Source organism: Haemaphysalis longicornis, unplaced genomic scaffold, assembly GCF_048455015.1.
Source record: "Haemaphysalis longicornis isolate Haplotype H1 unplaced genomic scaffold, Haemaphysalis longicornis Haplotype H1 scaffold_12, whole genome shotgun sequence".
NCBI lineage: Eukaryota > Metazoa > Arthropoda > Arachnida > Ixodida > Ixodidae > Haemaphysalis > Haemaphysalis longicornis.
In genome coordinates, this window is record NW_027526225.1 from 8,446,234 (window position 1) to 8,472,417 (window position 26,184).

At 48.6% G+C, this 26,184-nt stretch overlaps 1 long non-coding RNA gene across 1 annotated transcript in view; it reads left to right on the forward strand.

The window, feature by feature from the left end:
- Positions 1-24,432, forward strand: part of LOC144161859 (uncharacterized) — a 202,382-nt gene extending 177,950 nt beyond the window's left edge. The window contains exon 3 of the long non-coding RNA XR_013320506.1: positions 24,089-24,432. This is a non-coding gene — a long non-coding RNA (uncharacterized LOC144161859). The remainder of the gene's footprint in view (positions 1-24,088) is intronic.
- Positions 24,433-26,184: the final 1,752 nt, after the last annotated feature.

Sequence of the window (26,184 nt, forward strand, 5' to 3'; positions counted from 1 at the left end):
GCGAAGCCTACGCGCTGTGCACATCGCCACCTGCTGCCCGCGCCCCAGACGTCATTTCATGGCGTGGATACAAGGGCCACATCATGGCTCCCTGCTCCGATTCCTTCGGGAATCCGGGGTGTATCTGTACATCTAATTTCCCCTTATGCTGAATAGCAAACTTCCGGAATAAAAAAAAAAAAGTGGAGGTTGCACAATGCGGGATGCGGGAAGGTGCAAGTCTGCAGTCGACGCCACTGAACAGACTGCGTGCGTTTTAAAGTGGGAGCGGGGCCGGGGAAGTGCATCCGACTAAGGCGGTGATCAGCACGAGTAAATGCAAGGATGTCAAACGAGTGGTGATGATAATGATGGTAACAATGAGAATGATGATGATAATATAGGAGTACTGAACTTGTTGTTATTCGCATTTTTCTAAACAAAGGCTCATACTTCCGTCTTTGATTATGCATTCAAAGGGCCGATTGCTGCGGCGTGCCTCAAACCACATCTTCCCTGCTTTTCTTCCAAGGACGCCTTAATCGCCTCTTGATACACTACATGCCAGTTAACCCTGCCATCGCCTCTAAACACAGTGCTTCAGGAAGGAGTACGTTCGCTCCATTTCTGGCTGGGTATACCAGACTCGTCGAGGCCATCATCATCAGTTGTCAAGGTCATCATTCGCATCATTAGGAAGCGTGCGTAACGCACCAGAGACCGACCTTGCTTCTTCACAGGGATAGGCCCATAACATCAGTTCGACGGATAAGAAATACTTATTATCTCTCTCTCTCTCCCTGCTTCGTATTGTGTTAGAGCACCAGGATATGATTCTTGAGAGCAGTAAACAAGCTCTGAGGTGATTTGGTGAGCCATTACAAACTGGCTGGTTGACAAACACTACGGATTCGTTCTCGGCAGCTGCGCAAATGGAGTACCGTACTTACCCAATTCTAACGCGCACCTTTTTCCCGCAAAAAGAGGCCGAAAAATCGCATGCGCGTTAGAGTCGGATACAAAACCGAAACTGCCGAAACAGCTGAAATTTCGTTCCACCCATCGCCATCGCCATCTCAAGATGGCGCCAAAGCTTTTAACAACAATTTTTAGGATCTAGGTATGGAGGGATCTATGCGCCTAGGCTTTTCTTTCCGCGTTCACACAAATCGTCAAATTATTCCACTTGCGTGCTTGATAACAGCAATGGAAGCAGCGGCAACGAAGGTGCGCCGCTTACGCGGCTTACGAGCGGCTCCCACGCGTTCACAAGGAGTGGTTGGCTGAAGCGTATGCCTCTGGAGAAGCTCGCGGGGTGGGCGTGCCAGGCGTGGGCCACGATCCCATCGAACATGGTTGAACGTTCGTTCAGAAGTGTGGCATCGCGAACGCGCTTGACGGCACCGATGACGAGATTTTGCGGTCAGCGGAAGGCGAGAAGGAGTGAGATGAGTCAGATTAATTCGGCAAATAAATCGCCCGTTTCTTTCCCATTCGTTTTTCTTGCTCACAAAGTTCCTTGCGCGTTACAGTCGGAGGTGCAGGTTTTTTCGGTTTTTTTGCCTGGAAAATCTGGTGCGCGTTAGAATCGGGGGCGCGTTAGAATCGGGTAATTACGGTACTTGTCTATCGCGTTTGCCGCCGAATGTGGTCACGCGGTTCTAGCACCGGGCCGCGGTACTCAGGGGCGACACCGAGTCTAGCCGACCCGTACTTTACTACGGTATTCCAAGGGTACGGACTCGTACCAGCAGTGACGTTTGGCACTCTTGACGTTCTGCTCTCTTGCTGTCCGACGTGGGCTCAGTTCTTCGGTGCGCCTCTGGGCGGCCCGTAACGTTGCGATTGCATGCGCTGCCTCAGCGTCCCATCATGCTTCGCAGCCTGGTCTATAGTATGCGGCACGCGTCAAATTCACCTCACTGTTGCGCAGTGGTGTACGCGGCTGTGTCCAAGGCCACCGCGTCCCTTTGTTTACCGTACTAACCACTCACTGAGGAAGAACGTAGGCGCAGAGACGCCAAGTGAAAGCGAGGACGTCTGCTGCGAAAGAAACAACTACAAAAGGCAAAAAGTGTCACGGCTTCGCTTACTTACCGTCGCGAACGCTGATGTTAAGAAAGAAGCTGCCTGGCGTTCTCTAATCGAAAGGCTGTTTTCATAGAACAATTGTCAAAGCCAGCAGATCGATTCCCGTTCGCGCCAATTCATTTTTGCCGCGTTCCACTGCTCATGCCATCTACTGGAACCTTTTGTTACTTTTGAACTTTGGACACTGCCTTGAGGGGGCGCCGCGAGCGCTTTTTGTTTTTTCACAGCGTGTTTTTTTATTTCGTATTGCAAAAATCAAGAAGCCATGTATTTTCAATTTACAGGACAAAGCAAATATCACTTATGTATTGATGTCCTGCCTCAAATATGCTTCATGTTTTGTTTTTGACAAGTATAAACATTGCCACCATATGTAGTAGTTTAGAAAAGCTTTGCGTATATGAGCGTCGCGTTCAAGCATTCTATTAACTTGATGCTTGTGTGCTTGGCGCTTGCTCTCCTCCTCGCCTGGCCATCTCCACATCGCCGCGACCAGGTTACCACATTTCGTCCCATGGAAGCCTCGACCAAGGACAGCTTCGCTGTTAACAATACGAGAGGGTGATACCGAGACTCATCGGGAACACAAGCTCATGTGTCCAAAAAGCCTGCGGGACGTCGAGCGTCACCGGAAACCTAATTGGAAGAGGAGCAAGTCCGGGCAGAACGCGATGAAGACGGTGAAGAATGAAGAACGCCGCGAATTCCCGAAACAGCAGCAAGAGCACCGCCGCGGCAAGTATACTCTCGAGAGAAGTTCCTCGAAGACCAATTCGGATCCTTGTGTAACATCTGCGACAGATCGTGGTTTCGGCCTAACGCCACAAAAGCGCAGTCGAACCACTTTGAAACGTCAAGCGTTCCCCTACGCCACAAACTTTATGGTGGACTCAACGTGCATATGGAGGAAGGGGAAAACTTTGTTGAGGCGCAACGTTAGGCGTAGAGAATGTCCCTGGCTAGGTTCGACAATGTCAAATGGCCCGTCAACTGGTCCGAGGCTAGCCAAGTCTGACGCCTTGTTGAAAGAGGAGGGTGTGAAAAATGTGAGGACTGAATTGCAACGGGGCAAAAGAGGGTGTGTGTGTGAGCGAGAGAAAGAAAGAGAGAGAGAGGGAGAGACAGGCAGAGAGACACACACAGACATAGAGAGAGAGAGAGAGAGAGAGAGAGAGAGAGAGAGAGAGAGAGAGAGAGAGAGAGAGAGAGAGAGAGAGAGAGAGAGAGAGAGAGAGAGAGAGGCTAATGCACGTCACACACTTTGTTATCGTAGGCCAAACAGGTCAAGGCGACACGATGCTTCCTTCGCTTTCGCGCAACGTGTTGGACAACACGAGCAAATGCTTATGCACCATTGACATAACGTCGATAGAGGTTTCTGCTGTCTGATAATGTTTGTGCATAATGAAAAATTGGGTGAGGCACCGAGCTGTGTCTGTTAGTATTCTTTTTCTCCGTTGTTTCGCGCTGATTCTTGTTTGTTTCCGTAAATGTACGTTTTGTGTTCTATGTCATGCCTAAGGTGTATAGTTCCTACCTGTTCCAGATGAATTATTGCTATCAGGGCAGCAGTAACGTTTGACGCCGAATTACACAAAATTGTAGATAAATATACGCTGTATATTGTTAACATATTGCTGCTGTGTGAAAGCAAATGTACCATACGTAGCAAGCAGTCTACTGAGCGCGTATGTTGTGATCTTTCAGCCGCTGCCTTTTTAGTGTAAATATTTTAACATCGGGTTTGCATTAAGAGAACCATGGTACCTCTTAATTGCTCCAAGGTTTGAAGAAGTCAGCTTTTCTTTAAATTAAAGCTAAACTCTCCAATAAGTCTCCCTCCCTCCCTATCTATCTATCTATCTATCTATCTATCTATCTATCTATCTATCTATCTATCTATCTATCTATCTATCTATCTATCTATCTATCTATCTATCTATCTATCTATCTATCTATCTATCTATCTATCTATCTATCTATCTATCTATCTATCTATCTATCTATCTATCTATCTATCTATCTATCTATCTATCTATCTATCTATCTGTCTGTCTGTCTGTCTGTCTGTCTGTCTGTCTGTCTGTCTGTCTGTCTCTCTCTCTCTCTCTCTCTCTCTCTCCGTTCAGTTTTCTACAAACAACATAGTTTCGAAGGCTTAGGCCTGCTGTATGAAAATATAGGCTTCATAAAGCGGTTCCCTGTAGCTCAGAGTAGCACCCGGTTTTGGGAAGAACTGAATATACGACCGAGGACAGAAAAACATTAATTCACTTCATGCGGCGAGCGTCACACTTTTTGCCGAGAAAAAGAAACAGCCAGAAATACTATCACGCAATTCTATCATCAGCACGCCGGCAACACAATCGTTAACGCGTTCGCCGGCGTGGTGTCAACCAACGGGAGCTGCGTTCCACTTAATGCGTTTTCGTGTTTCTTTTTTCCCTCCTCCATGAACACACTCATTACAGGGAGACGCACGTAAGCGTGTCACGTGCACAACAGCACGTCAGCGTGGGAGAACTTTGCGTTGTGTTGTTGTAGTTGTAGTAGCAGTAGTTTTTGTTGTAGTTATTGTCGTCCGGTACAAACTAAGGGCGCCGCTGTAAAGCGTAAAAAAAAAAAAAATTAACGACGTTCCACTCAACGTTAAAGCTGTCGGAAGGGCAGAGCAGTGGGGCTCTTCGATTTACCGTCTCGGACTCGCCGCGGGCTCCCCGAGAAGCAGACCAGCATTCGATTTTCCCATGTATCCCTATGGCTTCGGGAAATCCTTGGACTGCCCGCGGACTATCCGCGGTGAGTCCGAGACTGTAAATCGAAGAGCTCCACTGATTCGCCATAACGGGCTGGGCTGCCGTTTATCCGCTCACTGCTACCACCCATCACGCTCTTCACCTCCCTGTCTCAATCCTGTCTTGATGAAATGAAGAGAGGTTTGTCCAATGCAATTCAAATTTCACGCCGTCGCAGTGCTCGCGCGCCCCTTGCCTGAAACTGCGCCAGCTGGAGTTCTGTTCTTTTTGTGCTTGCTTTTCATCCCGCACGTTCCGGCGCCTCAGTGCGCAGTTTGGAACGCGGCATTTTTTTCTTGCACTGCCACTTTTTTAGCTTACTATCGTAAAAACCAACCCAACGAGCGTTCCTAACTAAATGGACGCGCGGGCTGCCGGTTATATACACAGGTTTTGCCTCAAATGTACCTGCAGTTTTCTTTGCGCTAAACAACGGGGAGATGTATGACTAGCGCCAGCGGATCACGAGTTTGTAACGGTTATGACTCCATAAACGGCTTGTTTTTCGAAGTCTCTGTCACTGGCTCTACTTGCGTCTGTTATCTCGCTGATGTGCTTTTTGTTAAGGAGGGTCGTGCGCGTAAGGTGCGTATCACGGCCGCGCTTAACGACACGTTGAGGAGACTTCGCATCGTACAGAGAGGGGGTACCTTAACCTTCGCGATGCGGGACTATGTCAACCTGCTGAAAATACGCTACGAGTCCCTCTTACGGCAGTCATCACAAGCGGCGAGCCGTGCGCAGACCTTGGGCAGGCCTGTATCGGACCCCTCCGTACTCCGGCATATTCGAGCTGGCTCGCTTGACGAGGTTGGGTTAGCCGCTGTTCCACAAGTTACACTCGCCGATGGTTCGGTTAGCACGAGGGTTGAAGACATAGCCGAGGTATTCGTGAGACATTTTGCCACCCTTTTCTCGTCCGAGAGCGTGTCTTGGGATGCAGAGGAATTCGAGGACAAGCTTAGCGCATTTTGTGGGGTGCTGCCATGCGTGTCAGATCACCTGGTTGAGTTGCTGTGTGCTCCTGTGGATGCCGACGAGTTGAGTCAGTGTGTTAAAAGATTGAACGGTGCGTCGGCGCCTGGGCCTGACGGTATCCCTGCTGGATTTTACAAGAAGTTTTTTCCGGCCATTCGGGGTGCACTCCTCGACATGGTGAACGGCTTTCTTCAGCGCGGAGTGCGACCTGACTCCTTCCGTGAAGGCCGTGTCATCTTGATCGCAAAACCAGGCGGGGATCCTACGCAGCCCCAGGCGTATCGACCAATTACACTACTGAACACTGACTACAAGATTGTAGCATCCATTTTGGCCAGACGCACCAGTACCGTTTTGCCCGATATCATAAGCCAAGCGCAAACGTGCAGCGTATACCAGGTCGCACAATTTTCTCGTCACTGGCATTGACGCGCGATTTGTTCAGTTACGCGACAAAGATTAGCGCTTCTGGGTGCTTCATCTCTCTCGATCAAGCGAAATCTTTTGACAGAGTGGAGCACCGATACTTGCTGGGAGTTTTGCGCCAATACGGCTTTCCGCCAGACTTTGTCGCTATGCTGGAGCTGTTGTACTCGGACGTCAGCGTTCGAATGCTTGTCAACGGGCTTTTAAGTAGTCCGTTATCTGTCACCCGTAGGATAAGGCAGGGCTGCCCTTTGTCACCTTTGCTTTTTGTCATTTGTCTCGACCCACTGCTGCGCCGTGTTGATGCAAGCACTGCCATCCGCGGCTTTCCGTTGCCAGGCATAGGCCAAGTCCCCGCGTATGCGGACGACGTGTCCCTGTTCATTCGGGACGAGGACAGCTACCGAGCGTTTATGCGGCTATTTCAGGAGTACGGTGAGCTGTCTGGAGCTCGACTGAACAGGGGCAAAAGTATGGCGGTGCGCTTCGGCACATTTGCATCTAGCCTGGCGGGCGACGTAGAATGGGTTACGGGTGTTCGAGTACTAGGTGTGGTTTTCCATTCCTCGGGTGAAGTGGCGCGTAGTACGTGGAAGCACCTCCTCGAGACAGCGGAGCAGCGTCTTGCGGTTGCTTCAAAGTTCAGACTTTCCCTCGCAGAGCGCAACTACATAATTAAGCCGTCCGTCTCGGCGGCGCTTTTTTATGTAGCACACGTAGCGAAACCGTCGCGCCATTTCACCCGTCAGCTCGCCACAAAGTTTGGGTCGTTCTTTTGGGCGGGCAAGACAGAAACAGTGTCGTGTGCGCTGTTGAGACTGCCCAAGTCAATGGGTGGTTTCAGTCTACCTTGCTTGCAAACCATGTGTAGCGTGCTGGCCGTACGCGCAGTGTTCGACCTTGTGGACTCAACTGAGTACCCAGGGAGGGCACTGCTGTAGTACTTTCTGGGAACTTACCGCTCAATGTTTTATGACGAACGCGTTGCCGGTCCCTCTGCTGAGCAGTCACCGCCATTTTATGCCTATGTTGTCAAAACACTGAGAAACGTCCAGTCTACCTTGCCAAGCCTAAATTTTAGGGAAAGTACAGCAAGCGAATTGTGCGAAAAATTGGCAATAAACCAATTAGATAATCAGCAGACAGCAAGATCACGCGGTGTCCGTTGGCATCAGCTGACTTCGACGGAGCTTCCTTCTGATGTTAGGGATTTCGGATGGTTGCGTGGCTGGCAAGTTCTTCCCACGTGTGACCGTCTGGCGAGATTCGGCATCGTGCGTTCCAAACGGTGCCCGCACTGCGGGCACACTGAAACATTGGAACATGCCTTGTTTCAGTGTCGTGTAGCAGTAACGTTTTGGACTGTGCTAAGCAGGTTGTTTGGTCTTACACTTAGAATGAGCACACGTTCAAATGACACGTTGGTGAACTTCCTGATGTGTGCTGGTGCATTTGTATTATGGCGAAATCGTGGTCAAGCAAAGTGCAGTATTGGGCGAGTTGGTTATCCATCATTACTAAACAGCGCAACAAAAACACGGACTATAGCTGAGGTACACAGGACGAGCGCTGTGGTGCCGCGTGTCGTGGTGCCGCGTGTCTTCGCGCCCGACCGCAACAGGCGATGTTTCCATTGCTGTGGCGTGTGCGGTCAATCCTTCAATCACTTAGACAATTAGTTGGCAGTTCTAGGTGAAGAAGCCTTCCTGTTACGCTGGCCCACGCGTTTCATAGCGGTCAGGAATAACATCCTGAGCATCACTATTTTGCTGTACTGACTTTCAACGAGTTTCTGAACTCTTTATTTGAACACATGTGAACTTTTTGTGCATTGATTTGAGAGCAGCGTAATTGTTTCAACACCATAGAGAATTGTTGTGCATAGTGTAGGCTGCCCGGAGCACTTGGAAACTGATTGTTTTTTTTGTGTGTGTGTGTGTGTTTTTCGGGCAGCGCTGTTGCCACTAGTCGCTGCCTGCTGATATGTGGTTTTATAATAAATTCTCTTTTCACACCTGATCCTGGCAGTCGCTTCACATTGTGACAGCGAACGAGCTACGACGATTAGGCGAGCCCGTAAAGTGCTCTGCACTTAAAAACTTCGAAACATTTGTAGCGCCACCATCATCATCAGCAGATTGGCCAGCTGGCACGGAAGACACTCTGCACCCGGCACCCGGTCTGGAGCGGCACCCCGGTTCTACTCGCCTCGTCCTGACCATGGCACGGCCAGCGCAACTTCAACAAACGTGGGCTCGGCCACACCGCCTCATCGGCCACCTACAATTTGGTGACCCGGACAAGCGGCTTCGCCATGGTTTCGCAACGCTGCTTCTCCTGCCACAACGTGGACGACGGCACGCGAAGAACGTTCCCCGCCCTCCCAGACCTTCCCTTGCTGATTCCGTTTGACTCCATCACAAACCACGCTGCATGGTTCGTCATCCTGGAGAGCCATTTTTATGTAAATGACATCTGGTCCCCGGAAATAAGGTACCTCATGACATTACAGAAGCTACCTGCTGACCTCATTGAGCAGATCCAGCTGCCGACCCCAGGCCTAAGTGCGTATGACGACTTAAAAGACACTGTCCTCAACCACTACGGCATGAAAACCCGGCAGACGACAATCCCAACAGAACCTGCAGCCGTGACTACCACCAGTCCTCATCCGAAACCACCCTCGGCCCATGTACCCGAACCCTCACTAGGTGACGGGTCTGCGATCATGGGCGCGTATCCCGAGCTCCCAGACCTCAGCGGTCTTCCGGACTTCTACACCCCTTGCTGCGACATATGGTTTGTTCAGCTCGAGAGCCAATTCTTCCTCAACAGCGTAAGGAGCCAACCGCTGCGCTACCACCTCGCAGCGACACAGCTACCTGACAGGCTCCTCGCGCAGCTCCGGCTCCCACCACCTGGGCCACAGACCTACGACCACTTGAAGAAGGCTGTTCTTAAGCACTATGGCGTCTCAGACAGTATATTTCAATACTACAGCGATGGTTGTGATGACACGCTTACCTCCGCTACGCCCATGCCGACGCCATCCTCTACACCACCACACCTTCCAACGCCAACTGTGCATACAACTTCGCCGCAGTGTCCAGTCTCGCCTTGCCAGGAAACTCCATCGCCGGCTACGGCTTGCAGCACTACAGAGTCGACCTTTAGCTTAGTGGAATCTGCGCAAAACGATGCCGCAGCGCCACAGGTTGTTGCGTCGGCTTCACCGACCCCAGCAAGTGTCGACTGCTTTGCCGCTCGTGGCTGCGAAACTGCTCTGCACGGCACGATTGAGAGCGATCTTTATGAGCGCTGTACTCCCGGTGTACGACAGCCGTCTTCCTCGCCTCAGGTGGAACAGCCTACAGCAGCCAATGACAGATCGAGGACTCTGGGAGTCGAAGCTACCTTGGAAGCACATCAGCTTGCTATTGACAATCATCACACCCTGGCTACGATGGCGATACCGGAGCGAAGATTGCGGGCGCCCCTTCCAACAACTGTCGCCGAAACAAATATCCCATGACCCCATGCAATCAAGAGACGCATCAAAAGCTGGTGCCCAGACGTCCACCGATTCCCTGCTCTAGGACAGTGTTAGGTAGATGCAGTAACCGAAGCTCAGCCACCTGTCTACAAATCGAACAGACGAAACCATCTTGCAGGATGGGGATCCAACGTCATTGGAGTTCAAGCGCAGCTCATCATTGCAAAGCTCCGCCCTGCCGCCTTCCACCGCTGTTGCGAAAGCAGGCCGCACTCCGGTCGTCATTCTGCTGCACCACGCTTCACCTTGTCGCTGTCCTTCGAGTTACGCCTGCCGTTCGCTCCACCATCAATTTCAGCAGCCGCTTCGCACCCCGCAACGCGTCCGCAGCCGCACTCCCAGCCTCGACCACCAGAGGTTGGCCCTTACCCGGACGCTACCTCGCCGACGCCCAGGACCATGCCATTTACTCAACCCCTGCCACTAGACCACTGACTGCCAACGGGCTCGCTCTGGCTAAGGACAAACATTACATGTGCCCGTGAACTTCGATACGTGCTTCTCCTACCGCCCCCCACCCCCCCACCCTTAACGTACAGTACTGCACAAAACAACACCCAGCTCAGTTTTTCTATCGCGCTCCGCGCTAGGCGAGGAGCCCTGTAGCGCCACCATCATCATCTTCTTCAGCGCCACCATCATCATCAGCAAATTGGCCAGCTGGCACGGAAGACACTCTGCACCCGGCACCCGGTCTGGAGCGGCACCCCGGTTCTACTCGCCTCGTCCCGACCATGGCACGGCCAGCGCAACCTCAACAAACGTGGGCTCGGCCACACCACCTCATCGGCCACCTACACATTTAAGTCACCTTACGTGCATTAAATGGCAAGATGTACCATTGCGACGGGTACCTTTTATATACGCGTCCACCCGTCAACGCAACACTCTATTTCACCGTCCTTAATTCATCTCATATCCTCATCTACGTTAATCCATTTTAATTCACATTAGTATGCCCTTTTCCACATTAATTTCCTCATAATTCGTTCTAATTTATTCTAACAGCCCTCACAGATCAAAATTCACCGCAATCCGCATTTGTAATTCATCTCACTATTTATTTATTTATTTATTTATTTATTTATTTATTTATTTATTTATTTATTTATTTATTCATTTATTTATTTATTTACAGATACCTTGCAGGCTCTTGGCTAGGGCATTGAGTAATGGGGCTAACAACGGAATTAGTACAAGTTTTAACACATACAACAAGTAAATGCGTGAAAGGTGCCAAAAAGTAAGCGCGAAACCATAAGTAACATGCAAACCACAACTAAGTATCTATAAATGAGCATCACACATCATCACCGACCCACATAAAAGATGCAGCTCACGGCACATAGCCTTAGAAAACTATACAATATGTGTAACTAACACTGACATTGGTAATGATTGATGAATCAGTACTATAAATCCCAAATCAATCATTTAACCATCTTTATTAACCCTAATCATTCTTAGTTCATCTCAATTCGCCTTAGCCCATTTGAGTCTACCTTCGTTTAGCCTTAATCCACTTTGCTAATAGCTGCTATCAGCCTCTTATTACTCATAAACTAACTGCAGGTAATCATAATTCACCTCTTGAATACACAGCTGGCATGCTTTTGTTCATACGTGCCGACCATTGGGCCAGTTGGTACAAATTCGTAGTGGTGCAACAGCGCGAACAGACGAGACACAGAGGAGGCAGAGCTAATGTTGTTGTAGAGGGCTGTGATTTGGGCGAGTTAGTGAACCTTCCTTCCTTCCTTCCTTCCTTCCTTCCTTCCTTCCTTCCTTCCTTCCTTCCTTCCTTCCTTCCTTCCTTCCTTCGCAAGTTGAGCTTGTACTTTCACTTGTTTTACCTGATCTAACGTCGCTGGCATACCGCCTGGTGTAGAATCGTTGTGCTGCCTTTATTATCTCGTCCAAGTTGTGCTTAATGTTACTCTACTCGTCTCTGAGTGTGTACATCCTGTCTTTGCCGATGGCTAGCGTTCTCTTAGCTGCGTTCAAGCTTTTGCCTATTTGCAGCGTTTCCTCAATCACCGTCATGTATTAAGCACGAATGTAGTTTGTTTTACTTCTGTTAATCAGTTTCTACACCTCGGCTAATTCAATCTGATCTGCCGTACTTGACACTTTCATGTTCTTACGTTTGGCAATTAGTCCCTTCGTTTTCTTAGTTAGTCTTTCAGTTTGTTTCTTACATGTTGCTTCTCCCACAGCTGCTGCTGATTCTGCGATTGAAATATTGAAAAACTTTAAATTTCGCGCTACGGCGACGTGTTATGGGCAGGAGTGACGTTTTATGGGCCAGCACTAAACACAATTTTCAGAATTGACTGCACATTAGCATGCAAGTGCTGCGATCAAACGGAACCAGAGGTCCCACTACAGTCGTCCAGGTATGTGCCTTAGTACAGTGCTTTAGGTGGGCGGCCCCGAATCACCCAATATACAAGATACTGTAACGTCATGTCCAATGCGAGTGTCCACGTTTTTCATCGGAAAGAAGCCAACTCTCTTCAACTCTACGGAAGCTAGACTCTCGGGGCCCGTTCACTGAGAAGAAAATCCTGGGCCACTGGCCTTCTCCGTCATCTACGGACAAGGCGACAAAAGCGCTCCTGTGTTTTCCACAAACCACGGAATTGCACAGAAGACTACCCTATATGAGCTCACTGAACTTTTTGTGTATAGTGTACTACCGCTGAGCACACCACTTTGCGCTATCTCTGTACCTTTCCCCTTCTTTTTCTGTTTTCCTCTTTTTAACACGAAAGTGTTTTATTCTGAGATACACAAACATTTGAGTGACGTCATTTCCGTCACGGAAATGACGCCAGTACAACGAAGCATGCGGCCTGTAAAGGGTGCACCCCTGCACACAGGGCCCTCTTCCGGAGAAGCAACCTTTAGTACTAAAGAGTACGTTATACTTCGGGTTGTTCGTATTCGGGTTTTATAGTTTAACACGAAATTGTTTTATGCCGGCATACACCAAGATTTCACTGATGTCATATCCGTCATAAAAATGACGTCAGTACACCTTTGACGGAACGACCCGCCAGCAGGACATCGCTCGCCAAGCACACCCACATGACAGCCGCTGACCCGCAAATCATGCTCAGCTGCAGATTTCGCTGCACACTTCACTTTCGTGTTTTACCGATTCCTATGACAGAGGAATCAACCGCATTTTCCTCATTGTTCCCCTTTCCCCCGTGTAGGATAGCATACTAGGCCGTAGCCTGGTTAACATTCATGCCTTTCCTTTACCTTTTCTCTCTCTCTCTCTCTCTCATATAAAAGTTGCCGGATAGGTTCTGGGGAGTCTCCACTGCTTCACATGCTTTCTTTAATATCTCAGTTATTCGTTACAAGTTTGCAATAAAATTGGTATCATTGTTATCGGAACAAACTTTCTTTCTAATGAACCACACTTTTATTTTGTTTTATCGGCCCCTTTCACCCGCAGCCCGCCACTCGATCCTGCTTACTACTACTCAATTTCGCGCTGAAGGTGGAGGAGGGGGGATGTTATAGCCGTAAAAGGTATATGTCCACAGCCCGTAGCAAAGAAAAGATGAACCAGGATACTATTATCGTATGGAATTGGGTGACGTGATGCCACTAAGTTCCGGTAATTTGTGATGCGTCGGCGACTGATTCCGTCGTTATATTCTGGGGTACCTCCCTGCACGCGGCGGATAAAAATTGGCACTCGAGTACGCCACGTGGCAAATATCGATATTTACCGTTTTTTTCGCGTTGTTGGTGGGAGGCTGGGGTGTACAGACGAGGCTGTAAATGAACACTCGATAAAGAAGGCAATATTTGGGAGATGGGAAATGGGAAACGACCCGCGAAGTTTATGAAAAGGTAGCACGTGAGTTTCGTGCGCCGTTTCGTCGAATGGGCTGAATGATAAGCACGCCAGGTAGAACCAGTAATTGCTGGTTGCAACTCAGCCGTGTGGCCAACTCTGAGGATCATAAATGCGGCGCTCGTCGGCGGCTGGCAAATGGAAGGTTCGGTTCAAAAACCTCATTGAAAGAGACGATTTGGTATTGCTGTTGCCGGCCTTGCAGTAATGAATGTTCTCTTTAGCAGCGGAGCTCTTTAAGCTTGAGATCTGTCCGTGCGGATCGTTAACGGAAAACTGCGCTCGGCGAAGTGGAGAGGGGGAAAATGCTGGTCCAAGAAGTGTGAGAAAAAGTGGCGAGGAGACAGGAGCCCACGAGCAGGTGTAGGGAGGGCGCGCCTCAAGAAAAGAAAAAAAAAACAGTAGAGGTAAAAATCAGTGATCACAAATCGACGATCTGGCTCGCGCAAAAATACTTGATACAAAAATTCATTTTTTGAGGCTTCGAACCCAGAATACATGGGGTAACCGTTACCTTTGTCCTTGTTGCATTTTGAGCTGAAATTACACGAGAACAGAGTTCACTTGACAAAACAGGACGGCGTCCTTATTTATTAATGAAGGATGTGATCTTCGTCTGTTGGATACTCACAGCACTGAGCAGGATGAAGTTTTCCACAGTGTCCATGAACAAAAGGGCCTTTATAGTTCTGCAGTTTAGGAATACGGGAGGATTTTCCAAGTAGCTTCTTATCCTTCTGGTCAAATAGTTCCTCGTTATATCCGATATCGCGCGCGGCTCGCGGTTTCAGTTTCGTTATAAAAGAATAAGTGTCATCGAAATAAAGCGTGACCAACCAAATTCTGTATTTAGATCGCTATAGCCGATGATTCGCTATATCAAATTTTGTTAAAAAGGAGGTTCAACTGTATTTGAATTTCTCGCCAGTGGTGTTTAGCGCTGAGTTCTGTATGGGGGATACTTCCAGAGCTTTGCAGTTGTCATAGACGTCAGGTACTATCGGTGGGTCTTGAAACCTGCTCCTACTGCTGCGTAACGCTCTACATACAGCAGACGGACGAAAAGGCTCAACTCAGCAGCTCAGCTGTTAGAAACCGGGAAATACTAGTCACCTTTAACTGAGCTGGAACACAGCAATTTTTTTCCAGGAGGTTGGGTGCGATCGAGGACGTTTCGTGGGTGGGTAAGCTGCAGGTTAACATTCCCGGTCTGTTGCTTTGGTATCCTCCACGGTGTTTGCGTTTCGGTTTCGCGGGTTATGCTGGCGCAGTTTTGACAAAAGTATTCGGATGGGAGAGAACGCACTTGGGTCCTGCTTCTGCCACATGGACACGTTTGACGCCGGTGGCAGAAGGGCATAGTCGTCGTGCGTCCTCGGCTATACGTCCTTTCAAGTGCAGAGCACTTTAAGTGCTCACCTTGTCGTCGTAGCTCGCTCGCTGGAGCCTAGTAGAGCGGGTGTAGCCCGAAAGAACCCATTCCCGTTTGACCCCTTCCCGTTTGAACCCATTCCCGAAACGCCCTTCCCGCTTGACCCGTCCCGTGTGCGCTCGTTCCCGAAACGACCTTCCCGTTTGGGCGCTTCCTGTTTCAGCCCGTTCCCAAAACGCCCTTCCCGTTACAACCCGCTCCCAAAGCGCCCTTCTCATTTGAACCCGCATTGTTGCAAACCATTTGAATTTCTGAAAATATGCGTTACCGTCTTCGAAACTGTTCCCCAAAATGTGCTTACAAGCAACGGGTCATGCACTAAAAACTTGTATGCACCAAATTTTCCGGAATCGACCGGTATTTCCGGCCGATAAAAGTTTCGGAATGCCTTAGGTCGATACTGCCCTCTTGACACAAAATTTGTAGCGGCGAAAGTGTACTATAAAGATACCCAATATCTTGAGGAATGCACGCATTGGATTTTTCTGCAGTTGGTGTTCGTACGTACGTGCGGCTGAAATTTATTTATCAGCCGCTCTTATGCTAATTGTTTGGAGCGTAGCTTTGTCTTCGGGTTCGAGAGATCTATAAATCAAAGATGTCCGTAGGAGAGACTTTAAAAAAAGGCAAAAAGATGTGCAGAAATCTGATAATTGGCTACAAATGCCTTTCCTACGTGAGTAATGGGCAGATATTTTTATTTATTTACTGATACTTTACGTCCTGGTCGGGCTCATGCAGAAGTGAACATAAAAGCACATCAGTATTGGTTGGCGTAGTTTAAAAACGCCCCACACAAATAAGTAAAAGACATAAATATGTAAAAGACGCAAAGGGGTCCGAACAAGGATATCCATTCGTAATGTATTCCAATTTTAAAATACGACGATTCAACCAGAACACATATTTACAATACGTGGGGAAAATTTTTCTAACAATACCGAGTTCACTGTTCGTTCAGTTAACGTATTCCAGTAAGAAATTGCACGATAAAACGAAGATAACTTTCGAATAGTAATTCAGCTGATTGGCTGCCTAATAGTCTTACTATGATGTCTTCTGGCTGAACGTCTGAAAGGCCCTTGGAGGTAGTATTCCCGCGACAATTTTAAGTTTCTGTAGTAAAGAAAATTTAGGCTAGAGACGACCCTGCACTGCTTGGGTTTTTGAAGGTTTGCCCTATTATGCAAATTGAGTACGCTAGAGTGGTGGGAATAAACAGAATCAATAAAACGCAAAGCTAAGTTTATAATTTTCGCCGTTTCTCATGACTGCGATTTCTTATTAGCCAGATGTGGCATATGTATCCAGATACATAGGGTTACTTTATTTTTATACATCTTTTTATCTTTTATAGTTTTCATCTGTTTCTTTTCGACATTGATCTACACTTGCGCTAATATAACGATTAAATGTGTTAGTCCGCCAAATACGATTTCTTTAAAAGCGAGGGTGTTTTTGCGATTTTTTATTTGTGCTTCCGCGGCGCTTTTCTGGGCTTTTTGGTTTTATCATTTTTTGGTTTGTTAATTTAAAAGACTTGTTTGTTAATTTAAAAGATTTGTTTATTAATTTGTTAGTTGTTAATTTGTTTGTTAGGCATTGTTAATTTAAAAATTTGTTAATTGTTATGACTTGAATTGTAACCAAATTTCGTCGTCTGTAGATTCAAAAAGTGAAGCCCAGGTTAGAAAAGCAATCAAGGACTCTGGATGTACTGAGCATGCTATCGCAGCGACAAACGGAAATAAATGAAAAATAATATGAAAATGTTTTTATAACATTTCATAAACTGGGTGCGTTATTCCGGGAACGGGCTAAATAAATAGGAAAATACGAAACGGCAAGGTTCTTTCGCCCCGGGTTGAAATGGGAAGGAACAAACGGGAAGGTTGAAATGGGAACGGGTTCATACGGGAACGGGCCAAGTGGGAAAGGGCGAAACGGTAAGGTCGTTTTTCGCCGGGTTGAAACGGGAGGGAACAAGCGGGAAGGGTGAAATGGGAATGGGTTCAAACGGGAACCTCCCAGTAGAGCAACAGGGCGTCCCGTGGAAACGCTGTCGTTCGCGGTGTGCCCCAGAGGCTTCGAAAGCCAAGCGGTTTATATAGTCATAAGCGTTCGGACCTCGTGAACCGCTGGCGCGTCATACATCTCCCCGTTGTTTAGCGCGAAGAAAACTGCAGGTACGTTTGAGGCAAAAGATACGTAATTAACCGGCAGCGCCCACGTTCATTTAGTTAGGAACGCTCGTTGGGTTGGTCTTTACCATAGTAAGGGAAAAAAGCGGCCGCGCAAAAAAAAAAAAAAAAAATGGCGCGTTCGAAATAACGCAGAAAGGCTCCAGCCACGCAACAAAAAAATGGCGTGTTCGAAATGACGCAAAACAGCTCCAGCGTACGAAATTAAAGCAAGCACTAAAATAACCCTGGCCTGCGACGCAGTCGGTCGCGACTGCGGGCTCACGGGGCTATGGCTGAGCGCCGTGCCCCCCACTTGCGCAGTTTCAGGCGGGGGTGCGCGAGCACTGCAAAGGCGGGAAATTTGAATTGCATTGGGTGGTAGCAGTGAGCGCATAACGGTGGTACAGCCCATTATGGCGAACAACTGCTCTGCACTTCCGACAGCTTTCACATTCAGAGGAACGGCTATGATTTTTTTATCTCCGCACATGCCAGAAATAATTATGTTGCGCCTACGACTGTCGGAATTGTAGACACAGAATAAAATAAGGAAATTGACCTTTGGGACAGTTTTCAGTGACTTCACTCCCTGATGCTTTTTATTCGCAATGTTTTAAAACTACATTGCAAGAGAACACTGTTAAAAAAGATGCAATGTTTGTTTTCGGAGGAGGAAATCGAGTCGGCTCACAAAAAGCCATTGTCAGCGAATCGCAAAACTTCCCGATTTTTTTTAAGGATGAGATCTGCAAACACAATGAAAATCGATGTAGGCACAGAAATTAGATACAATGCAAACTGCAACACGGAATAAGACTTCAATAGCAATGCTGCATTTTTAAAGTCTGGGTAAGTGAACATTTTTGAGTCACTGCTTTAATGCCCTATTTCGGGAGAGATCGAGCGTGAATGTACGCTCGTATTTTTGTGTGTGATTTTTTGCAAGCAATGAACACGCCAGGTACTAAACAGAAAGGGAACGCCGCTTTCCCAGAATGCGCCTATGTTTCAAGCAAGAAAAAAAATCGAAAAAAAAAAGCGAATGACGTGCTGTTTCTGGTGGCTGGAGTTTTCATAACTTCGTGCGGGGCAATGTGCAACAGTTTTGTTTTAGATTTTTTTTAAACTGAAACTGCACCATAAGCTGTCCTCACAAACAAAATTGTGAGTCCTGCAACAAACGACAACTCTAAAAGAATCCCGGGATATCTCTAGGCGGTGGTCGCTGCCTCTGACGCCCCCTATATACAATTTACGACATTGACCAACTTGTAAGTTTATGATTTGTTCCACGTATTCCTGAACGCATTTACGAAGTACAGTTTCTCTAGCAAAAATAAAATGTGCGAGAAAAACCGTTACTTTCTATGCCTTTTCAGGAAAGCGCACAAAATCAAAGGGAGCGAATACCGACACATATTGGTTCTCAAAGTTCGACGAATAATAACGATTATGGCAGACAATGAAAACTGATGAGGACGTGTAAAATGTTTGAACCAGAGCTATAAGCAGCTGAGCTGGTGCGTTACGATACACGGCTGTGTGCCGTGAGCTGAGATCTAGACGCTGCTTTTCTAACTCTGTGTTCTAGGTTTTCTAATCCCCCCCCCCCCCCAGAAGACTGGTAAATATTTCAATGGCTCTTCGAAGAGAGCTCATTATAAACTGATTAGCTTGCGTAATTGGACTGCAGATGTCTTCACCCGCGACACGATTGTGGTCTGGTCTTGCTGGATAGCGCTACATAGCGATATAGATAACGTAGAGGCACGTGACTACGAAGCAAAACAATAATTAGAGGTTCTTAAGAGTTCGTAGCATCGGTGCGTAGACCCGCACTTTGTTAAAATTCGAGCCTGCAATTTTATTGGGCTTCCTGTTGTAATTTTATTGCGATTCCTGCACAAATACTAATGTTCTGAAATAGAACCCCAGGTCGCAGCCCCTGGATTTGCCGGAACTTCACCTCATCCGTCGATGGTTAAGTCCTTGTGTCAGAGAACAGACTCGGGAGGAAGTCATTATAGCTGAAGATAAGAGGAACTGAGCCGTTCATTTAACGAACAGCACTGACAACACGTGGACTACCGGGGTAACAGAGTGGCTACCCAAAAACGGGACTGCAACTAGAAAAAGACTATTAACTCGATGGACGGATGAAATGCGAAAATTTGGATGCGAAGCGTGGATTAGGGCATCGCAAGACAGGAACGGATGGAGGGGCATGGAAGTTTGTCCACTAATACTTACCCCCAGCCGAGCAGATACCACTACATAGCCCCCACCGTGTATCCCCGTTTGTGCCGCTTCTGTGGGGAATCCGGGACACTATTTCATATGGTCGGCGGCTGTACAGGAAGCCCACTTCACCCACCCAATTCCTTCCGCCCTTATGAGCTTTGGGTGAGCGCCTTGGCCAGCTCTTCCCTCGACGTCCAGCGCAAGTTGGTGGAGAGGGCAAAAGACGGGACCCGTGCCAATGGACTCCTGGAATGAGGAGGCCACCCTAAAGACTCTTTACTAGGAAACAATAAATGTGTTTTAAATGCAGAGCATTTCAGTAACTCACGATGTCACCCGCGTTGACGTCCATCGTAGTCCGCACCGTCGTTGTCCGCACCCCTCCCCCTACACTATATAAAAAAATACTATCCGGCGCCTTGTTTTGATCCCTAGACCCTGCGGGCGGAACGCAATGTACATGGTGCTCTACCCACTGCGCCACAAAGCCGACACAGAATGGGAGGCTACGAACGCGCCTTATATCCTTGACTCATTCAAACTACGTCAAGAAGCTGCTGATACAACGCATTCACTACCACCAACTCCCCAAACACTAAACGTTAACGCAATACACCCACCCCCTATGCGACGCATTTACTCGAGTCCCCCTCGCGGGGAGATGGGCCCAATTTTAGTCTCTGTCCCCGCAGTGGACATAAGCAGCTTGATTATGATGATATCCAGGCGCACCTTCCAGAGGTCGAAGCCCCGCCAGTCCGCCACATCCGGGCAGTAATGCCCACCCTACACTCATTTCCTTTTGTGCATATTGTAGAAACGTGGTTATTAATAATAAATGCGTTGGGTCCGCACTGAAAATAACTTCTGCGAAGGTGGAAGCTATGTTGAGCAATGTAATATTCTCGAGGCAAGTTGTCCTTTCCAGGGCCGCTCGATTGAAACAAACAGCGGCCGTGCCCTTGCGTTCAATTTCGCTCGATTGATGCATGCCGTTGGTTGCGTATGGCATTCTGGCACAGCTTCAGCGTTGCGCAAAGAAGCCAACTTTCAGAAGTGCGCTATGTAGGCAGGTAACAAACAAGCCCCTGAACATTCTTTTTCGCTCCTGGTTTGTGCTTTCCTACGCGAGGCGAACTTTTCTGGCTACGTTTTGACCTACTACCCGCTTCCAGAGCGGAGTGCTGCTGTAGCGACTGCGACGAGTATTGGAGCCTATTCGCTCTGTCATACTCGCGCACGGTTGCAAACAGCATGTTAAATCTAAACGCACGGCACCGTCAAAGAATGCTGCAATAGAGTGGCGAAGCAGTCTGCTGGCTGTGCAAATACTTCACAGGTTTTATTTCACTGTAAAGCCCGGGTTATGAATAATTACGCTTCTTGCACGCATAAGTTGCCCGCAGATGAGTTTTCGGTGCGTGATGTCTCGGATTTTGAACAACGTTTTGTTATTGCAACGCGTTAAAATTTGCACCGCTGCTGCTGTCAGTTGTGTGCGCTTTTCTTGCCTTGTAAATTTTTCTCTTTCTTTTTTTTAGTCTTCTGGCTCTTCTTTTTTCCAGCTTTTGCCCGCTTGATGGCCGTTTTCCAATTATGAACTCCTGCACATCGTTTCGCAGGGCTTTGTTTTGAATTAACTCACTCTTTTGCACATCTTTTTTTTTCAAACTGCTTGGTCTTCGGATTGCAGTATCTACAAAACAAACAAACAAATAAATAAATAAATAAATAAATAAATAAATAAATAAATAAATAAATAAATAAATAAATAAATAAACAGGGAGTGTCCCTATAAAAATTGCATCTATTTTCAAGCCTACATACTTTACAGCGAAGTTGTCTACGGCTAGAAGAAACCGTCTGCGTGCAAGCGAGGAAAAAAAGAACCATCGCATAGAGTGCGCATGCGCGAAAGAATACGAGTGCGAGGGGAGCCAAGGCACAAAAGTAAAGGAAACGTCGGGGTCTTCCGCGGCCTATAGCTCTGTGGCCACGTGTTTGTGACGTAGTAAGCGACCCACGATGAGAAAGGACACAAAGCATATCGCCTAAGTTTCTACATTTTCACCGTACCACCTAGTACCACCATGGGGAAAAATAGGGAGACGAGTTTCATATAGAGCTTGGCTGACCCTTAAAGTGGTCGTATAGGCAAAGCACGACATTGTTTAATTTGAAGTAACTAGGCTCCAGTACCTCACTCAGCTCCATTCCAGCAACAAAAGACGTTTTCTAACTGAAAAAACACAAAGGTATTGAAAACTTTCAAATTTCGCGCTACAGTGACGTGTACGGGCATGAGTGACGTCATATGGGCTAGCACTAAAAAACAATTTTTATAAGCGTTAACTGCACGTTACCATTCAAGTGATGCAATAAAATAAAACTGAACTAGAGGCCGAATCGTCCAGGGGCGGTATTCTCGTAACTGTCCCTTTTGAAAACGTCCCTTTTGAGTCCCTTCCATCGTGACGTACTTCCGGTTAAGCAGTGGGCGTTGGCAGTAGGTTTGTTGCGCTTGCGTTACGTCACTTCCGGTTGTTTGCTTTTAGCCAATCAGGGCTCGCTAAAAGGGACACTTTTGAAAGGGACGCAAAAGGGACAAAACTCGAGAATACCGCCCCAGTTATGTATCCTACCGATGGTTTAGGTCGGCGACCGTTAATCGCACAAACGAGATTATGTAGCCCCGTTTACATTGACCCGACGAAGGCGCGTTGAGTGGAAATAGGTCGAAAGAGGTTTTTCGGGTTGGGTCGGAGAGCCGTCGTGGCGAGTCCAGTGGACCGGTGGGTTGGCTCGTTCGTCGGGCTGTGTCGGCGGGCAGCGGGGAGCAGAATACCGTATTGGCGCGGTTCTAACGCGCCCCCAATGGTAACGCGGGCGGCGCGGCTAAGTTTGCTCAGGAAAATTCGAAAAAAAAAAATAATTTGACACTGACGGTACTGCGGAGATGAAAAGGACATGACACCACGTTCCTGGAAGAGGGAGATTTTAGGTGCGACGCTGAGAGCATCGCTTGTCGGCGGCCCTGCCCTGTCCTTCCTGCGTGCGTCCGTCGTCGTCGTCGTCGGAGGCGGCGTCCGCACTCTCCTTCGCTCACCCCCTCTCCTCTCCAATAGCGACGAACACTCTCTCGCGAGGGGCATTGGATTGGATTGGCTTGGCTTGGATTAAAGTGGATTGTGTTGGATTGTGTTGCGTCATGGCCGCGGCAGACGCACTGGCGCCGGCGCGTGCCCAGGTGAGAGCGAACACTCTCTCTCAACGTCTGCGGGTGTGCGGCCCAGCGCGCTCTCACTCCGCCGGTGGGCAGCGCTGCGCGCGGTGCTGCGCATGTGCAGTACTCTCTCTCTCCACGGTCTCCTCTCCTTCGGGCGCGCTGCGCATATAACCGGTGTGCCGCTATCCGGCGGCCTTTCGGTCGGCGGTTGCTCTCCGCTTGCGCTTGAACCCCCCTCAGCGTCGCATCACACCAGGGTTCCCGCGAGGGGAGGTGGGCGTAATTTTTATTTGGCGTATGCAGCTGTGGAAGCCAAAAATGACTGTGCTTCATAAGATTGCTTATCCATCTGCTGCTGGAAATAAAGTCATAGCGGGGAACATTGAAGGTGTTTGCGATTTCAAGTGCCTTGATCTTGATGATTCTAGACGTTACGGGCTAATTGCAGCAGCTCAAAAAAACGTGTAGCAGATGACCAAGGTATGAGGCATTAGTGCGCTGAGGAATTGAGGAATTAGTGCGCCGAAATTCACTCACATTGTGTTGGCGGATTGTTTTCATTGGATTGAGTTGGATTTTGGGGGGACTTCGTGTCCGTTCCGCATGGCAATGCTGCTGACCGCTTTAAAGCCTATTTCGGTTTTGAGCCCGATTGTAACGCGCGCACAAACATTAAGGCTGCCTTTTAGCAAAAGAGGGTGCGCGTTAGAATCGTGAAAATGCGGTATAGCTCCTTTTCCGGGAACCTCTCCGTTCCTCTCACCTCGATTCTTTGGACGGGATTCATATAAACGCCGGAGGGGCCGATGTAGCTGAACCCGCCAGTCGACTCGACCCTTCCTCGTCGAGTCCGTGTATCCGGGGCTTGTGACGACATAGAAAAGTTGCCGAAAAGTGGCAAGAAAGCCGCCCCTGCTTCGCATAATTTCCTTAATATCTCCATTATTTATTCGTTAGCTTCGGATGAAACTGACATCATTGTTATCGATCGAGATAAGGTAGGCTTTCCCAAGAACCGAACTTGTATTTTGTCTTCGTGGCCCCTTTAAGACAAAGAGAAATATCTTAGCGGACCACACGAGATCTGTGGACCCGCATTCTAGAACCTCTGGCTTTAGAGCTCCTTCGTTCCTTTGGCCGTTCCCAGAACGACCAACTTCAGTCGCGTTAACGACTGCTAGTCTGCTACGCTGCGCTGGCCGATATATGGGCAGCCGCTTTATCAGCTCTGGCTGCAGTGTTCACTCGCGGGGCTACTTTGCGTGATCGAACTTTTCTTCTAACTAGATCCGTGCCCGTCTCCGCAGGCCCTCCGTGTCGATCAAGTGCCAAGTCGAGAAAAGGTGACGCAGTCGTCGTGGGCTACAGCGGCCCGTGCTGCCTGTGGATCCCGCTCCGTCGTCGCACGAGACGGCGACGAGGCTACAGCGGCAGAGGCGCGGCCCTGCGGGTCACGTGGTTTGACGCCAGCGCCGCCTGCCGTCGCACGCGGCCGCTGCTGCGAGGCGCTGGCGACGACGTCCATCTTGCGCGGTTTTCTGCGAGTGACGTTCCGCGGACGTTCCGTTGGGTGTGGGTGTTTCCGGAACTTCCGGCTGAGCGCTTCCTGTGGCTGGATGGGGGTGTTGAAGAGCATGTCTCAAGACGCCTGCAGTCTAAAGGTATGTTGTCTCTCTCTCTCTGTGTCTTGGCATCCTACCGGTGCACCCACGGCATTAAAAGAAACATCGCTTTTGAGATGCAATGAATAAACAATAACTAACAAACAATAAATAAATAATGAAGTACAGTTACGACTTCTAACTTGTAAGTTTACCTGACTTTCAGACTTAACCATACATTTCGTTACTGTACTATCGGGGTTTCCCGATATGAGTGTTTTGGTTACCCGCAATCAGGGGGATGCATCCGATGCAATGTCGACGGCCCCATTGTAGTGACGCCTACGACTGCCTCGAAGGGCCCGACAAGAAAGGGAGGCTACGCTCGTGTTGACGACTATACTCGGTTGCAACTCAAGAACGGCACCACCTCATGTAGTGTGTCACTCCGCCAAAGCGCCGGACCCGTGACGTCAGTGCGCGCGTTTTGAAAGGGGTTTGCTATGAATGCGTGATATCGTCTGCCTTGTCTCACGCAGTCTATTTGTCGTCACTGGAGTCGTTTATAAGCGTATTAAGTGCAAAAAATCACGGGAACGGCTCACGCCATGTTCAAAATATTCTCAGTAACGCCCTACTTTCGCCGCGCGGAGAAACATCCGGCTACGGTGATAAGGCACAGCGGCAACTACCGGTGCCGTTCTTAAAGGAGCCATGAAGAGAAAACAAAAGTTTGTTTTATTCGAAAGATTAGGTGTTTCATAGTACCCCAAGCGCTTTCCCAGAAGCAAATGATGCTTTATTCACTGAGAAATAAGGCAATTTAAGCCAAAATTTTAAATCTCCCGCTAAAATTGCACATTTCGTCACGTGAACAGTGGCGTCATACGAGCCGGTGCATGAAACAGATACTTAGTATGTCGACTCCATATAGCACCCACACGCGGGAGTCGACTGAGACCGCGGCCATTTTAAAAATACTAAACCTAGTGCAACCGCAGCCCTAGTCATGGAATCGCCTGATCCGGAGAACAAAACTCTCGCCGAGGAGCTCGGGCTTGCATTTAACAACCTCACACCACTTGAACGCTCAATGCTTCTAAGTGCACGAGCGGCAAGAGTTGTGGGATACGCGGTGGACGGGAAAGCGACCACTCCGCGATAGCCACAACAGACGAACGCCCAGCCGTCGGCACCGCTGCCTCGTCAGCCCCGTCGCGACGGACGAATACAGACTGGTACGTATGTGCCGTATTTTCAATTTCAGTAGCAGTATCGCTTATGCCAGTTGGCCGGTGTCGTGTATGGAAAGCCGTTCGCTCGAGCTCTCTGCTCCGACCAGAAAGATTCGAGCGTCAATGCGCGGTGTGTACGGCAATTTTTTTCCCCAAGGTCAGAGCGCTTTGACGAAGTCGGCGACGAGCGCCAGCATGTCCGGGTCCCTGCCGTAATCACTTCCTCGGAAATGAAGCGAGCACACTCGTACTTCCTTTAGCTCTCTTTCTCCTCCGTTTGCAAAGTTCACAAAACGTAGCCAATTGCTTCGCCGAGGTTCGTCGTTGGGCAGCACATGAAAGGAGATCTCACCGGCGGGGATGTCGCACTCCCTCGACGATTTGCCCGTACTACATGGGCATTTCAAAACACAGCAACGAAATTTCATTGTAAAGTATTCGAACAAATTGAAGTTTTCAGTGGTTGTAAACTGTAAACGAGCTCGTAACGACAGCAGCAAGCCAACACGACCTCCATACCGAAACCTGTGCGACGAGTGGCACTATCTCGTTGCTGTTCTGTGTTCC